The sequence below is a fragment of the Symphalangus syndactylus genome, chromosome 8 (assembly GCF_028878055.3).
Source record: "Symphalangus syndactylus isolate Jambi chromosome 8, NHGRI_mSymSyn1-v2.1_pri, whole genome shotgun sequence".
In the NCBI taxonomy this organism is placed as follows: Eukaryota; Metazoa; Chordata; class Mammalia; order Primates; family Hylobatidae; genus Symphalangus; species Symphalangus syndactylus.
The window spans coordinates 27,641,087-27,657,564 of record NC_072430.2 but is presented as its reverse complement, the minus strand read 5'-3'; the positions used below and the strand labels follow the sequence as shown (position 1 = coordinate 27,657,564).

Below are 16,478 nucleotides of genomic sequence, written 5' to 3'. Positions count from 1 at the left end.
AAAAAAAAAAAAAAAAAAAAAAAGACTAAAAGGAGTATGTTCAAAGGACAAAAGAGGCAGCTTAAACGGTCTCAATGGCCAAATTTAGGATAATTTGAGCATCAAAACAATTATTATAATTGATTATAAAACAACTGACTAAATAAAAACCCATGAGTCCATAGTGATAGTCACAGAGAGATATTTATTTGCCGCCATTAGAGGCGATTATTACACCAACTCTTTTTTGTAAAAATTGGTTATTATACTTCCTTTTCAGGAATATCAACTAATGATAGAATTAGAAAAAATCACCATTTTGCAACTTTCGGTAAAATAATTCAAGCAAGAATCATCAATGGTTATGCACACAGTGCCCAAGTATCTCTCTGTAGGCTATGTGCTCATTGCCAAAACACACCTTCCAATGGAGAGATCAGCATGACCACCCTCGGCCGCTGATCAGACTTAGCGTCACTAACAGTGGACAACCTGGTGGGACATAATGGTTTAAGAAGCACCCAGCATTGCCCGGCAATTGTTTAAATAAGCCTCAGCTGCCGGGTGCGGTGGCTCACACCTGTAATCCTAGCACTTTGGGAGGCCGAAGCGGGTAGATCACCTGAGGTCAGGAGTTCAAGACCAGCCTGGCCAACACGGTGAAACCCCGTCTCTACTACAAATACAAAAATTAGGTGGCAGGCGCCTGTAATCCCAGCTACTCAGGAGGTTGAGGCAGGAGAATCGCTTGATTCTTGAACTCGGGAGGCTGAAGTTGCAGTGAGCCGAGACTGCACCATTGCACTCCAGCCTGGGCAAAAGATCAAGACTCTGTCTCAAAAAAAAAAAAAAGGCTTGAGCCTACATAAGCATTTGGATCTGACTTCCACGGGACACAAGGCAAGGTGAACGACATAACAAGGAAATAATCCATCAAATTCAGGATGTGGGCATTCCACAAAACAACTGGCCTTGACTGTCTCAGAAAAAAAAAAAAATCGGTGTCATCAGAGGGGGAGAGGAAAATGGAAAGATCATTCCAGACTAAAGAGACTAAAGAGATATAAAAACCAACAGCAGTGCCCTCACCTTCACTGAATGCTGGTAAAAAAAATAAATCAATCAATAAAGATCTTAGGGGACAACTGGAGAAATGTGAATATGGACTAGATGACAGACATCGAACTGAATTATTTGAAACTCTCTTAGGTGTGACAATAGTCTGTGGTTATAGAAAAGGATGTCTTTGTTCTGAGCTTCATGCTGAAAAGTTTACAGGTGAGGTGCCATGATGCCTACAACTTTGTTTTCATCGGTTCATATAATCTACACATAAAGAAGAGGCAAATATCACAACATGTTAACAATTACTCAATGCTATTCTTGCAACTTTTCTGCATGTTTGAATTTTCTCATAGTAAAAAATAAGAAGGGAAAAGAAAGAAGCAGAAGATAAATGACCATCTGTAAAACCTTACTGCAGAGAGAACCTGCCCTCTACCCATCTCCAAAATGAACTGCATAACTCGTATGTTGAAACCAATTCACATGTTGAAGCCCTGGCCCCAACGACCTCAGAGTGGGGCTCTATTTTAACACAGGGTCTTAAAGAAGTAATTGGGAAAATGAAGTCATTAGGGTGACCCCTAATCCACCATGACTGGTGTCCTTCTAAGAAGAGGTTTGGGCCGGGCGCGGTGGCTCACACTTGTAATCCCAGCACTTTGGGAGGCCGAGGCGGGCGGATCACGAGGTCAGGAGATGGAGGGCACAGTGAAACCCCGTCTCTACTGAAAATACAAAAAAATTAGCCGGGCGTGGTGGCGGGCGCCTGTAGTCCCAGCTACTCGGAGAGGCTGAGGCAGGAGAATGGCATGAACCCGGGAGGCGGTGCTTGCAGTGAGCCGAGATTGCGCCACTGCACTCCAGCCTGGGCCACAGAGCGAGACTCTGTCTCAAAAAAAAAAAAAAAAAAAAAAAAAGAAGAGGTTTGGACACAGACATGCACAGAGAAGACCATGTGGAAGACATGGGGGGAAGGCGGCCAACTGCAAGCCAAGAAGAGAGGTCTGCAAGAAACCAACCCTGCTGACACCTTGGTCTTGGACTTCTAGCATCCAGAACTGTGAGAAAATAAATTCCTGTTATTAAGCCAACCAGGCTGTGATACTTTGTTATGTCTGCACTAGCACAGTAACATCATGATAGGGAAGATTTCCAGGAAAAGGAGAAAGATGGTTCCCCTAATCCAAAAGGAAGAACAGCTTTTGCTACCTTGTGCATATTATCCATTCATTGATACAGAAAATCAAGAGCTCCCAGGATAGTACGTGAGTGTGCATGTAGGGGGTGGGAGCTAAGATAGCTACTCAGGATGATGTCATGTCTGCACCGTCAGCTGGGGAATACCCAGACATGCTGGAATCACAGGCTCTCTCTCATGCACCCACAGGACTCCTTCTCTCAGAGCCAGACAGGTCTGGGGACAGCCCTTGCTGCCTGGATGATATCCTGGGAGAGATGCTTAAAACGCCTAAGTCTGCCTGCTTTAAGTGATCTGACATTGGATTTTTCATCGCTGAGCAGAAATGTTTCAAATATATATTAAAGTCATTTCTCCTTGATACAAAAGAAACATTCTCATGCTTATCATGGTAAGAGGGGACAATTTAAATATTTAACTGCGTGCATTTTCTCCCTTTTGGAACAAAAAAAATGCAAGTAAAAACTAGGAAGAAAGGAGAAAGGCAGGGAAAATGAGGTCACTTTGAATCTCTTTTTGTACTTTTTGTTCTTTTTTTTTTTTTTTTTGAGACAGAGTCTCGCTCTGCAGCCCAGGCTGGAGTGAGTGGTGCAATCTCAGCTCACTGCAACCTCTGCCTCCCAGGTTCAAATGATTCTCTCCTGCCTCAGCCTCCCCAGTACCTGGGATTACAGGCACACACCAACACATCCAGGTAATTTTTATATTTTTAGTAGAGACAGGGTTTCACCATGTTGGGCAGGCTGGTCTCAATCTCCTGACCTCAAGTGATCCACCTGCCTTGGCCTCCCAAAGTGGTGGGATTACATGCATGAGCCACTGCGCCTGGTTCACACATTTCTTCAATCATGCCCAGGTTATGAGAATAGAGGGTCAGGGCTGGAATCTTGGAATATGAGTTCTGGAAAGGGTCTTCGTGATACCCTGGCTGGCTTTCTTCACTTGGCATTTAAGGAAACTAAACTCAGATGGGAAGAGCTTGCCCAAGAGCATGCAGCTACTGGTCTGGCTGTCTCCTCAGTGCCAGCCATGTAGGCCTCTCCCCATCTGACCTTCACTCGGGGACCTTCCCTGGCTGTGCTGAAATCCATGGCTTCATGAGTTGTGCTGAGCCCTCCCCAGCCGACACTGGTGAAGATCGAAAGATTTTGCTGGATTCTAGCGTGTGGTTTCTCAACCTCGGCCCTATTGGTATTTGTGGCCGGGTAATTCTTTGCTGTGTGGAAGCTGTCCTGTGTATTGTAGGACACTGAGCAGCATCAATGGCCTCTACCTACTGGATGCAATAGACTGCTCCCCCCATAATCTCACAACCAAAAGTGTATCCAGACCTTGGCAAGTGTGCCCTGGGGAGCAAAACCACCTTCAGTTAAGAACCACTGCTCCAGAGCATGAAGAACTACTCAGCTTTGGCAGAAAGGGAATCTCAAAATACAAGCTCAATTCATTTTATTTTATTTTATTTATTTTATTTTTATTTATTATTATTATTTTTGAGATAGAGTTTCGCTCTTTCGCCCAGGCTGGAGTGAAGTGGCGCAATCTCAGCTCACTGCAACCTCTGCCCTCCCTCCCCACCACCAGGTTCAAGGGATTCTCCTGCCTCAGCCTCCCGAGTAGCTGGGATTATAGGTGCCCACCACCATGCCTGGCTAATTTTTTTTATTTTTAGTAGGGACAGGGTTTCACCATGTTGGCCAGGCTGGTCTCAAACTCCTGACCTCAAGTGATCCACCTGCCTCGGCCTCCCAAAGTGCTAGGGTGACAGGCATGAGCCACTGTGCCTGGCCAAGCTCAATTCAAACGCAGAATAACAGTACCTTTTCCCATACCACTGACTTCACTCCTTGCAAATGACTAAGGTCTGTTCCTTGTTAAAGTCTGATATAATTTAGCTGTGTCCCCATCCAAATCTCACCTGGAATTGTAGTTCCCATAATTTCCACATGTTGGGGAAGGGACCCGGGGGAAGTAATTGAATCATGGGGGCACGTACTGTTCTGTGATAGTGAATACGTCTCACAAGATCTGACAGTTTTATAAATGGGAGTTCCCCTGCACAAGCTCTCTCTCTGCCAGCTGCCATGTAAGACATGCCTTTGCTCCTCATTCATCTTCTGCCATGATTGTGAGGCCTCCCAAGCCACATAGAACTGTGAGTCCATTAAACCTCTTTCCTTTATAAATTACCCAGTCTCAGGTATGTCTTTATTTGCAGTGTGAGATGGACTAATACAAAGTCCTATTTCACAGGGATACCAAAGGACTTTAGTCAAGCCTAAACTCCTCAATCATGTTAACATCAACCAGCAGTCAAGCTTCCTGAGAGGAACATTTTGCATAACTCAGAAAGACCTCCATGTTGACCATGCAGTCCAGTGAGCCTGTACACCGTACCCATCTGTGCGCCCAGCATGAAGGCAACTGGAACCACACCCCTTTTAAGTTGTATCGGCAATCACCTGCTTCTCACTCAGCATGCTGAGGCCACACACCAGGGTGCCCACAACTCCGTCCTATAAAGAGCGGAGGCAATGACACTGTCAGCCTCACAGACCATGGGCAGTCTTCTAAGTCACATTTAGAATCACTATTGAAGAAGATGCTTCCCCTGTGGACAAGGGGCAAAACCAGTCCTGAGATGCCCAGAGCTCTACGTGTTAAGACTCAAATCAGGCAACGCGCAGTGGCTCACACCTATAATCCCAGCATTTTGGGAGGCTGAGGCGGATGGATCACTTGAGGTCAAGGTTTCAAAACCAGCCTCACCAACATGATGAAACCCCATCTCTACTAAAAATACAAAAAGTAGTCAGGTGTGGTGGCATGGGCCCGTAATCCCAGCTACTCAGGAGGCTGAGGCACGAGAATCACCTGAACCCAGGAAGCAGAGATTGCAGTGAGCCGAGACCATGCCATTGCACCCCAGCCTGGGCAACAGAGTGAGACTCCCTCCATCTCAAAAAAAAAAAAAAAAAAAGACTCAAATCAAACTCAGCAAACACAAGAGAAAAGCCTCCTTCTAAGATAAATCACCACAAAAGTAACTGTCATCTTCAAATATTATTGACAAATAGCAATAATAATTATCTACTGTGGACTATGTACTCCCAGGATTCCTTGGGTGACTCACAGGATACCTCAAACCCCGAGGCCTACAAAATCACACAGATGATAGGTTTGTTTTTAATTTTATAACTAAAGCCTTTCCAACATCTGGAGACATAAACATAAGAGCCCTCTCCAACTAATTCTAACATTGCCCGACATCCTGACCACGTAAAGTGTGCTGCCAAGTCTGGCTAGGCCCTGCACCTGCAGCCCAAAAAAAAGCCTCAAAAGGCAAAAAAAAAAAAAAAAAAAAAAAAAAAAAAAGGTTTGCTTAAGTGAAGGTACAGGCCAAGTGTGCTGGCTCCCACCTGTAATCCCAACACTTAGGGAGGCAGAGATAGGAACATCACCTGAGCCCAGGGGTTTGAGACCAGCCTGTGCAATATAGAGGACCCCATCTCTATGAAAAAATTTTAAAAATTAGCCAGATGTGATGGTGTGCACCTGTGGTCCCAGCTACTCAGGAGGCTGAGATGGGAGGATCTCTGGAGCCCAGGAGTTCAAGGCTGCACTGAGCTGTGATCATGCCACTATACTCCAGCCTGTGCAACAGAGAAGGAGGGGAGGGGAGGGAGAGAGGGGCGGCAATGCCCCAGGCCCTTTGCTTGATCCTCTCAACTACTAAAGCTTGACCTGGTGTGTCTGCAGCCCACACATCTGCCTGTCAATTGATCATCCTCTCTAGATGACCCTTTGGCCCCTTGAGTCCATCATGGCCAGACCATAACCCATTCATCACCTTGCCCCACTGCTTGTCAGACCAAATCCATTCTCCTCCCTATTCCCCTCTCCTCTAAGCAGACTTAAACCTGAATTCTTACTTCTCTTGTCTGCCTACCCCATGACCCCCACAACTATCATCAGAGCCTGTGGGTTCTACATCTGTGACAGTAGGTCTGGTGTCACCAAGTGTACACCGTGCTGCCAACCTAATTCCATCCTTCATTATACCCCGACTGGACCACTGACCCATCACTCTACTTCCTTATACTTCAAACCCCACTCCCACGCTCCATGCCTCTCCCTGCTCCAAGCTTTCAAATGTTCCCCAGTAGAGACAAAAAACACCCTCACTTTCAGGCCTGAAAGTCAAGCCCTTCCCAATATGGCACCTTCCTATCTTTCTGGCCTTCTCTTATGCCATCCCATTTCTGTTCCCTCATGTTCTCCACTTCTACAAGTCTTCTCTCCAAATGCATCTATACTCATCTGCATTGGCTCAAGCCACTGTCCTTACCCCACCCACAAATGCCCTTTGAGGTGGGGCAGGCAGCATGTGGGTTTGGGAATAGGAAGGATCTGAATTCAGATTTTGTTCTGCTCCTTCCTAGCTGTGTCACCTGTGATCGGTTACCTAATTGCCTCTCTGACCCTCAGTTTCCTCATCTATAAAATGGAACAATCATTGCCACTTGACAGAGTGTTGAGCTCTTTAGATATCATATGAAACCACTCGGCAAAGAGGGGATGGTGTTTGAGGCAGGGAAAACACAGACAAAAGCTTGGAGGTCTCCTTGACGATGACACGTACGTGAAAGGGATGGTGAAGAAACTCCCCAGCTGGAGAAAATGCCCTCCTGGGTCCAAGATGGGAGAAGCAGTAGCAGGAGGCTCCCCAGCAGGGATCCACCCAACACCATTCCCTTGATACTCTATTGCTCAGAACACTCAAGCAGTTTTGTGTTTGGAGCACAGTTTTGGGTGGTGTTTTTGTTTTTGTTTTTTTTCCTTTTTTGGCTAGAGTCAGTACCATCTGTGAATTACACTGCGGTGGCCAGGTTTTTTGATAATTTGAGTAAGACCTCAGGGAGTCTGAACTAAACATATGTCCCTCAAAAATATAAAGTAATTCATATGCTTTCATCTATTAATTGGGAAAATGAGCTTTTATCAATGTCTAAATGTTCACGAACAGGCAGAGAAATGTCAGGTTCCACCACATGTGACACGGCAAAAAAGACATCTTCCAACACATGAGGCTTCTCCAGGCAGACATGAACAGGGACACACTAGCCTGACAGAGAGGTAAAACGGAGAACAAAAATCAGAGGTGAGTGTATTGCACCAAATTAGGCTGGTGCAAAAATAATTGCGGTTTTCGCCATTACTTTCAATAGTTTCCCAGTAAACTTGGTGGCTTAAATCAACAGAAATTCTCTCACAGACCAGAAGTGTGAAATCAAGGAGCTGACAAGACCTGGGGAACATCCTTCCTTGCCTCCTCCTGGCTTCTGGCAGCCCCTGGCCGATCTTGGCACTCCCTGCCTCACACCTGCACTGGTCCAGTCTCTTCCTGTGTCATCTTCCCCAGGTAGCTGTTTCCTCTCCTCTCCTCATAAGGACGCTAGTCAATGACTTCAGAGCCCACTCAAATTCATTCTGACCTCATCTTAACTAATTACATCTGCAAAAAAACCTATTTTTATTTTTACTTATTCATTTATTTTTTTTGAGACAGAGTCTTGCTCTGTCGCCCAGGCTGGAGTGCAATGGTGCAATCTCGGCTGACTGCAACCTCTGCCTCCCAGGTTCAAGCAATTCTCGTGCCTCAGCCTCCAGAGTAGCTGGAATTACAGGTGCCCACCACCATGCCCAGCTAAAAAATGCTATTTTAAAATAATTAGGTCACTAAATAAGACTCCAGGTGGACATGAATTTGGTGGGGGGTGGACATTCCGGCCCACTACAGTGATAACAGAGAACATCAGGGGATATGATACAATCATTAGAGCTGAAAGAACCTCAAAGGTAACCTTTTCCACAGATGTTAAACAGACTTCTTCTCTGATACCAGCCCCAAGGGATTGGTGGTGGCTTCTGAGAATGGTGCTCACAGAAGCAGCTGAGGATGACAGCTGTGGCCAGCGACGGATGGCTGCCCTGGGCATGGCATGCGGGAGAGGAGACCAACTCCTCACCTCTGAGCCCACCAGCCTGCTTCACTGTGCTCACTTTGCAGATATGGAAACTAAGCCTGTGAAATGCTGAAGTCGTAGCTCTAGTTAGTGGAAGAATCAGGACCAGAAACCAGGTCTCCTGAGTCTGCATCTGACAACCAGCTCTTCTAATACGTACCAGGAACATACAATTCTGAGTCACAGACAAGCTACTTACTATGGGCAGACACTAAAAAACAACTAATGACTTTCATTCATGTAACATGGTTTCATCCACTTGGAAAACTGTTTTTCTAATCTAGATTAAAAAAAACTTCCTTTCTTCAACAAACATTAGCCCCACACCTACCACAATACCAGGAATGAGTCCTAGGAATGCTTCATCTAGTTGTAAAAAAATATATAAAGCAATACGGAGATGCAGAGATAAAGATAAGCCCTGTCTTATGGTTCCACTGAGAAGAGGGACATGACCCAGCCTGAGCAGGGAGAACCATGGCAGACTTCTTGGAGGCGATGATGGCTGTCAAAGTCTACAGGATGAACAGGCATTAGCCAGGGGCACAGAAGGATAAGGTCATGACTAACGGCAGGAACAACAGCCTTGATGACTTCCTGAACTGGAGCTAAGGTTGCTGTACGTGTTGTAAATTACATAGTTTTATATCCCATGGAGAAACAGCCTTACAATGAAATCTTTTTATAAACCTGCACCTGGAGATTATGTCTCTCTCCTAAGTCGGCATCTTACCAGGGAAGGAGAATTATGGAATCTGCCGAGTTTCCATTTTTGCCTTGGCTGTCAAGGCACTCAATTACAACAAATATATTAGGTCAAGAATTTGGAATATTTGCTTTCCCCTCTCTCTACTGCATTTGTCTATTTTCAATTTTTACCTTAGTGACCTGATTGTGACCTATATGTCTTATGGCAAGCCCTGTGAAAAGGAAGTGGGGTATAAATTATAATTGTGCTAATAAAAAATACTGGCTAATACCTACATAAACGTGCTAATAAAGAATATTGGCCAATATCTATATAGAGGGTCCAGGAGGTCTAAAATCTATAACCCTATCACCGTGGGCCTAAGTTAAGATGCCACATGGCTCATCTTTTTCAAAAGTCCAAACCCATCAACTTCAGAGAGGAAAAGGCGTAATTATAGGTAAAGCCATCCGTGTCCTGAGGCGGATGAGACCAACTTCTCTCTGAATAACAAAAGCTGAGGCAAACTTTTTTGAAAAAAAAAAAAAAGAGGAGGGCTGGGCGCAATGGTTCACGCCTGTAATCCCAGCAGTTTGGGAGGCAGAGGCAGATGGATCACCTGAGGTCGGGAGTTCAAGGCCGACCTGACCAACATGGAGAAACCCCATCTCTACTAAAAATACAAAATTAGCGAGACATGGTGGCGCATGCCTGTAATCCCAGCTACCCAGGAGGCTGAGGCAGGAGAATTGCTTGAACCCAGGACGTGGAGGCTGTGGTGAGCCAAGATCATGCCATTGCATTCCAGCCTGGGCAACAAAAGTGAAACTCTGTCTCAAAAAAAAAAAATGAGTTGGTTAACGTTCTCTCAGGCCTCTTACTCTGAGTATATATGAGAGGGAGAAAAAAGCAAACGAGGAGAACAAGATGAGAACTACTTATGTAACTGAGGTGTCAAGATGCTGGCTGAAGGCCATTCTCACAAAGACCCACTTCTACTCACTGAGAGAATAGAAGAATTGCAGATTCAGACTCACAACAATTCTACTATCCAACAACTGAAAACTTGATCTCTCTGCTTTTGTCAACTCAGCAAGTTTATGGGTAGGTTTGACACGCAAATGCCTTCGCTGACAGCAAACAGCTAAGAGGATGCACACGGGGGAGCTTAGGAGGGTGGGTGAAAATTTCACTCTTTCTCCAGATGTAGGAGGATCTAAGTGTTTGGGGAAAATTAACCAACCAAAAATTATTTTTTAATTGCTTCCTGTGCACAGAGCACTTGCTAAGTGCCACCAGAAATGAAATATAAGGCATCTCCCCTGACATCGAGGAGTGTGTCATCTGCTCTCTGTTGAAAGCAGGAGCACTGGAATCAGGGACACACATGTGGTCTCCCATCCATCAAGGTCATCCATGGACAGCCGCGGAGGCCTGCCCTGCACAACTGCAGGAGGTGCCATTTCACAGGGCTGCAACATGAAGTCGTAGTTCTAATCCTGGCACTACTAGGCTAGGGGAACTTAGCAAGTAACTTAACCAACTTCTAAAGTGGTTTTGAGAATTGAGAGATTAGACAGGTCAGGTTAAGTAAGATAGTGCCCAATACCTAACAAGGGATCAATCAATGCCAGCTCAACAAATCATCATCTAATTAGAGCCAAAGCACACTGTATTAGTCAGCTCAGACTACCAGAACAAAATACCAGACTGCGTGGCTCATACAACAGAAGTTACTTTTTCACAGTTCTGGAGTCTGGGAAGTCCAAGGTCAAAGTGCCAGCAGCTTCAGTTCCTGGTAAGGACTCTCTTCGTGATAAGAAGACGGCTGCCTTCTCACTGTGTGCTCATGGGGCCTGCCCTTGGTGTGTGTGCATGAATAGAGTGATCTCTCTTCCTCCTCTTATAAGGCCACCAATCCAATCAGATTAGGACCCCATCCATATGGTCTCAACCTTAATTAGCTTCACATTGAGGATATGGGCTTCAACATATAAATTGGGGGGTGCCAGGCATGGTGGCTCATGCCTGTAATCCCAGCACTTTGGGAGGCCGAGGCAGGTGGATCACTTGAGGTCAGGAGTTCAAGATCAGCCTGGCCAACATGGTGAAACCCCATCTCTACTAAAAATACAAAAAATTAGCCAGATGTGGTGGTGTACCTGTAGTCTCAGCTACTTGGGAGGCTGAGGCACAAGAATCACTTGAACCCAGAAGGCAGAGGTTGCAGTAAGCCGAGATCGTGCCACTGCACTTTAGCTTCGGAGACAGAGCAAAATTCTGTCTCAATCAATCAATCAATCAATCAACAAACCAACAAATTAGCGGGGAGACACAATTCAATCTATAGCACCAACACGAAGGAAATGGCCATCAGTATAATATTTACTGAGTGTGTACTATATTCCAGGTGTTGTATTATCATTATTTAATCTTTAAACGGCCATGTGAGAAAGGCATTATCCTCTCATATCAGAGATGAGAACATAAAGCTCATTAACAGTAATTAACTTGCTGAAGGACACACAGCTAGCAAGTCATAAAACAAAGATTCAGCCCTAGGTCTCTCTGACTCCAACCTCCACCCTCCTGAAACTCATCTGCTCTGCTCTTTATTTCATTAGATGACAGACTTTATTATAAAGTTTATTATAAACTACATAGACAGACTATAACTGCCAAAGGCCAGAGAGAGAGAGATTAATAAGATCAGAAGTAGATTCCATTAACGAAATGGGCTTTAAACGGAGCCCTTAGGACGGAGTTGGTCTGGGGTATACAGAAAGAAGAGGGAGGAGGAGCAGGTAAAGCCAGCATGACCCATGTGCACCATGCAAGGTGAATTCTGCAGGGCAGGGCAGGGCAGGGCAGGGCAGGCACCCACCTGCGTCTAGCAGTGGCACACTGCAGAGAAGCAACATGAAATAAGGTGGCTAAATGGGGCTGGGCACAGTGGCTCATGCCTGTAATCGTAGCACTTGGGGCAGCCCAGGTGGGTGGATTGCCTGAAGTCACAAGTTCAAGACCAGCCTAGCCAACATGATGAAACTCTGTCTCTACTAAAAATACAAAAATTAGCCTGGGCGTGGTGGCATGCACCTGTAGTCCCAGCTCCTCAGGAGGCTGAGGCAGGGGAATCGCTTGAACCCAGGAGGTGGAGGTTGCAGTGAGCCAAGATTGAGACATTGCACTCCAGCCTGGGCAACAGAACAAGATTCCGTCTTGGGGAGAAGATAGCCTGAATGAGCGAAGACACACTCCATGGGGCCTGGAAAGTCAGGGAGGAGATGAGAACTCACTTCCATGGATGGCAGCAATCACTGAGGCCATCTGAGCAAAGGATACAGTAATGACAGTGCCCAGGCTACTGGGACAGAGCCTGGAGACAGCGAACGCTGCACCTGCAACAAAGGGATGGAAGAGTGGGTCCGCTGCGAGCAAGGTGTGGCATGCTGCTGGGTGTGGGCCCCAGGGCCCAAGAGCTTGGCTCTGCCCCTATCAAGTTATCGGGGTCAGAGCCTAGGAAGCCAGGAGAATGAAGCCGCCATTGACCTATTCGGCAGAACTTCTGGAGCCCCCTGCACACAGCGCTGTCCCAAGCACTGGGTTAGACTGACTATGAAGCTTACATTTAGAGGAGACATGTGGTGAACAAGTCACAAATAAATGTGTAAATGCGCCTGGAGCTAAGTGTTCCTGGAAGGCGAGCAGGAGGGCTCAGAGAAGACCTCTTTGAAGGGGTGTCATTAAAGCTGGACCCTGATAAATAAGGTGCCAGCTTGATGAGAAGCAGGAAAATCAAGAAGAAGATGCATGAGAGGCCAAGAGAAAAGCGCTTGAGCAGGGAAGACATGATGAAACTGGATGGATCCCAGACACCAGGGGTGGGGGACGAGGCTGCTACCAGTGGCTCAACAGCACCAGCAGAGCACAGGCCCCGCGCTGTGATACCAGGCAGAGTTCAGCAAGGGATCCCAGAAAACCAAAGTCGGGTGATCCAGAAACAGAAAACTGGGCCATCTGAGGCTCTGGGAAGAGAACTCGGAGATTCAGGAAATACCACAAGGGCTGATTTTGAAGACTGGGTGACTGGGTGCTTGCTCTTGTGAAAAGGAAATGCTGATCCAGGCAGACTCCAGCAGGGAGAGCTGTAGCCTGTGGGGAACTTACAGGCCCATTTGGGAGGAATTTGCCTTTATGGGCAATTCCTCTTTTTTCCCATCTCTGACGCTTTCCTGCAAATGAATTTGGAAGTAAAATGTATGAAAGTGAAAAAAACTTACATGTTACAATGTGCACCTCTTGGGTATAAAGAACTATTCCCTTTTTTAGAGTACTTAAAACAAAAAAACAAGAAAGATTATAAAATCTCTAAATATACCTAATGTCTCAGACTCAAGCATCCACAATTACTTCACAGCATTTCACAAACACCCTTTCATTCTATCCTTTCCCTTCACGGTGGTGGATCCCACAGGCGCCCAATCAAGACCAAAGATTCAGCCAATTGATTTCCCTCTTTCTCAATTGATGTGTTTAGGAGAATTACGCTCTTTCTAACTCTTATTATTAACCTTTTTAATTTGTCACTTTCATTTTAATAAAACAAGGGCAAAGCACATAAACAATTCAAATGATTGCACAAATAAACCGTGCTATAAAGACAAAGACGGAAAAGCTGATGAAATTGATCTGCTGGCTGGCAGGCCATGGTGGGAAATAGTCACTTGTTGATGTGTAGGTGGCCAAATTCACCATACAAAGGGTAGCTTGGGGGCATCAATATATCATCTTAGCAAATCCACCACAGTCATCTCACAGAAATGACCCAACCGGGTCAGAGGTAACTCCTGTCCTTTGGCCCACAGCAGAGGGCTGGACTCAAGGAACAATAAGGCTCTTTACAACTACAAAATTTCATGAAATAAATCCTTGTTTTTCACTTTTATAAACCAAAAAAAAAAAAAAAAATTCTGGCCAGGCACAGTGGCTCACACCTGTAATCCCAGCACTTTGGGAGGCCGAGGTGGGCAGATCATATGAGCTCAGGAGTTCAAGACCAGCCTGGGCAACACAGTGAGACCTCATCTTTACAAAAACAATAATAATAATAATAACTAGCCAGGCATAGTGACACAAGCCTGTAGTCCTAGCTATTTGGGAGGCTGAGGCGGGAGGATCACTTGGGCCTGGGAAGTTGAGGCTGCAGTGAGCCATGGTCATGCCGCTGCACTCCAGCTAAAATGACAGAGTGAGACTCCCTTTAAAAAAAAAAACAAAAACTGGGCCAGGCGCGGTGGCTCACGCTTGTAATCCCAACACTTTGGGAGGCCGAGGCGGGCGGATCACAAGGTCAGGAGATCGAGACCACGGTGAAACCCCGTCTCTACTAAAAATACAAAAAATTAGCCAGGCGTGGTGGCTGGCGCCTGTAGTCCCAGCTACTCGGAGAGGCTGAGGCAGGAGAATGGCGTGAACCCGGGAGGCGGAGCTTGCAGTGAGCCGAGATCGCGCCACTGCACTCCAGCCTGGGCGACAGAGTGAGACTCCGTCTCAAAAAAAAAAAAAAAAAAAAAACCTGCACTGGGCATGTTTTCAGCCATATGTTTCAATATATCTCTCTCATTCTCTTTCTCTCTCTCTATATATATATAAATATTATCTATATAATTATATATATAAATTATATAATTTAATACATATAATTTTTAAGTAAGGAAAACTATTACTTTAAGAAAATGATAAAGCAGTGAAATCCACTAATGTATTTTTCAATCAGGAGACTATGTTCAGGGATTTTCTCTAAGCTGCTTTTTAAAAAAAAAAAAAAAAAAAAAGGAAATCTCAACACACAGCAGACAATTTGCTTTTTCTTCAAACTGACAAGCAGTATCATTTAGTAGTGGCTACTAGAAAATTCTTATTATTGAATATGCCTTTATTCTAGGGGGGAAAGCCTAGCAAAATAAAACAGCAGGTATTACAGAAAATAAAAATGGCCCAAGGAAGCTCCAAAGTAATTGAATCTACTCGTATGACCAAAATCTCCAGAAACCCTTCCAGAGAGCCCCCTCCCCTCCCCTGCAAATGCTGTAAGAGGCGCCTCGGTTGAAGTTCTGAGGGTAAAAGCCGCCCTCGCAGCTTGCAGGGGTAAGACCCTCTCTAAGGCCAAGTTCAGACTTACACTTAGTCCAGTTTCTCCCACAGTTCCTGTACTTATTATTTAGGAAAGAGGGTCACTGAGAGAAGCCCAAAGTCTCAGAACAGATGAATCGAAGACAGTGTAGGCAGACAGCATCTCGAGAAAGTCCTCTCTCCAGTTGCTAAGGTTAACGGTGTATCCAGCCTGCCATAGTCCAGAGGTGAAGAGGACCGGCATACAGAAAACTGTCTTTCCTTATTTATGTGTAGTCTTCTGAGGCCAATTACAGAGGGTGAAGACTTTGTAAGAGAAAATCACCTTGAACCCAAGGTACAGTCCAAACGCCCATCACCAGCCCCAGACTGACCTTGGTTTTCAAGGGCGGTAAGTGAATCCTCCTCCTCGAAAGACAGCCTGCATTAAAGGGCACGACTGTGTCTCAGAAATAAAATACGGTAACATTGGGTAAATGGAGGACACTTGACAAAAATGCCTTCAGATGTTTAGTAAAACCAAGGTTATACAAACATTGAGTCATCATGAACAAAGCAGCCAGTACGTTCATACTTCCAAAGACATGCATCCCGTCCCTCTGCCTCTGTACCAATTCAGCCAACTTGGGCATTCACAGTTATGCAAACTGAGTCTCATTATTTCATGGTTCAACCAAAAGGATCTGCTGCAGAAGAACATGCTCTCCCAAACAAAGGCTGCTTCTTACCAGTTCAAGGCTTAGCTAGGCCCCGAATAAGAAATGTTGGGCAGGTATTGCATCTTATTGTACCAATTCAAGCCTCAGCACCAAGTGCATGAAAAATAAGCAACAGTCCCCAAATACAGCCTGGTTGGTTGGTGCCACCGTGCTCTCTGCTTGAAGGCTATGTGGCTAATAAAACTGGAACCCTGGCTGGGCGCGATGGCTCATGCCTGTAATCCTGGCACTTGGGAGGCCGAGGTGGGTGGATTGCTTGAGCTCAGGAGTTCGAGACCAACCCAGGCAACATGGCGAAACCCCATCTCTACTAAAATATAAAATAAATTAGCCAGGCGTGGCGGCACGTGCCCGTAGTCCCAGCTACTCAGGAGGCTGAGGCGGGAGAACTGCTTGAACCCAGGAGGTGGAGGTTGCAGTGAGCCGAGATGGCGTCACTGCACTCCAACCTGGAACCCTATAAACTCTTCCCATTTTGTTGTCAAGATCTGTGATCCCTTCATTCCTCATCAAAAAATGGAGAGGAGGCTGGGTGCGGTGGCTCACGCTTGTAATCCCAGCACTTTGGGAGGCCGAGGCGGGCGGATCATGAGGTCAGGAGATCGAGACCACCGTGAAACCCCGTCTCTACTAAAAGTACAAAAAAATTAGCCGGGCGTGGTGGCGGG

At 45.8% G+C, this 16,478-nt stretch overlaps 1 protein-coding gene across 24 annotated transcripts in view; it reads right to left on the bottom strand.

Moving 5' to 3' along the window:
- The window catches only part of FOXN3 (forkhead box N3), a 463,072-nt gene that overhangs the window by 217,975 nt on the left and 228,619 nt on the right, over nt 1-16,478 (bottom strand). The gene's annotated exons all lie outside the window — the stretch shown is intronic.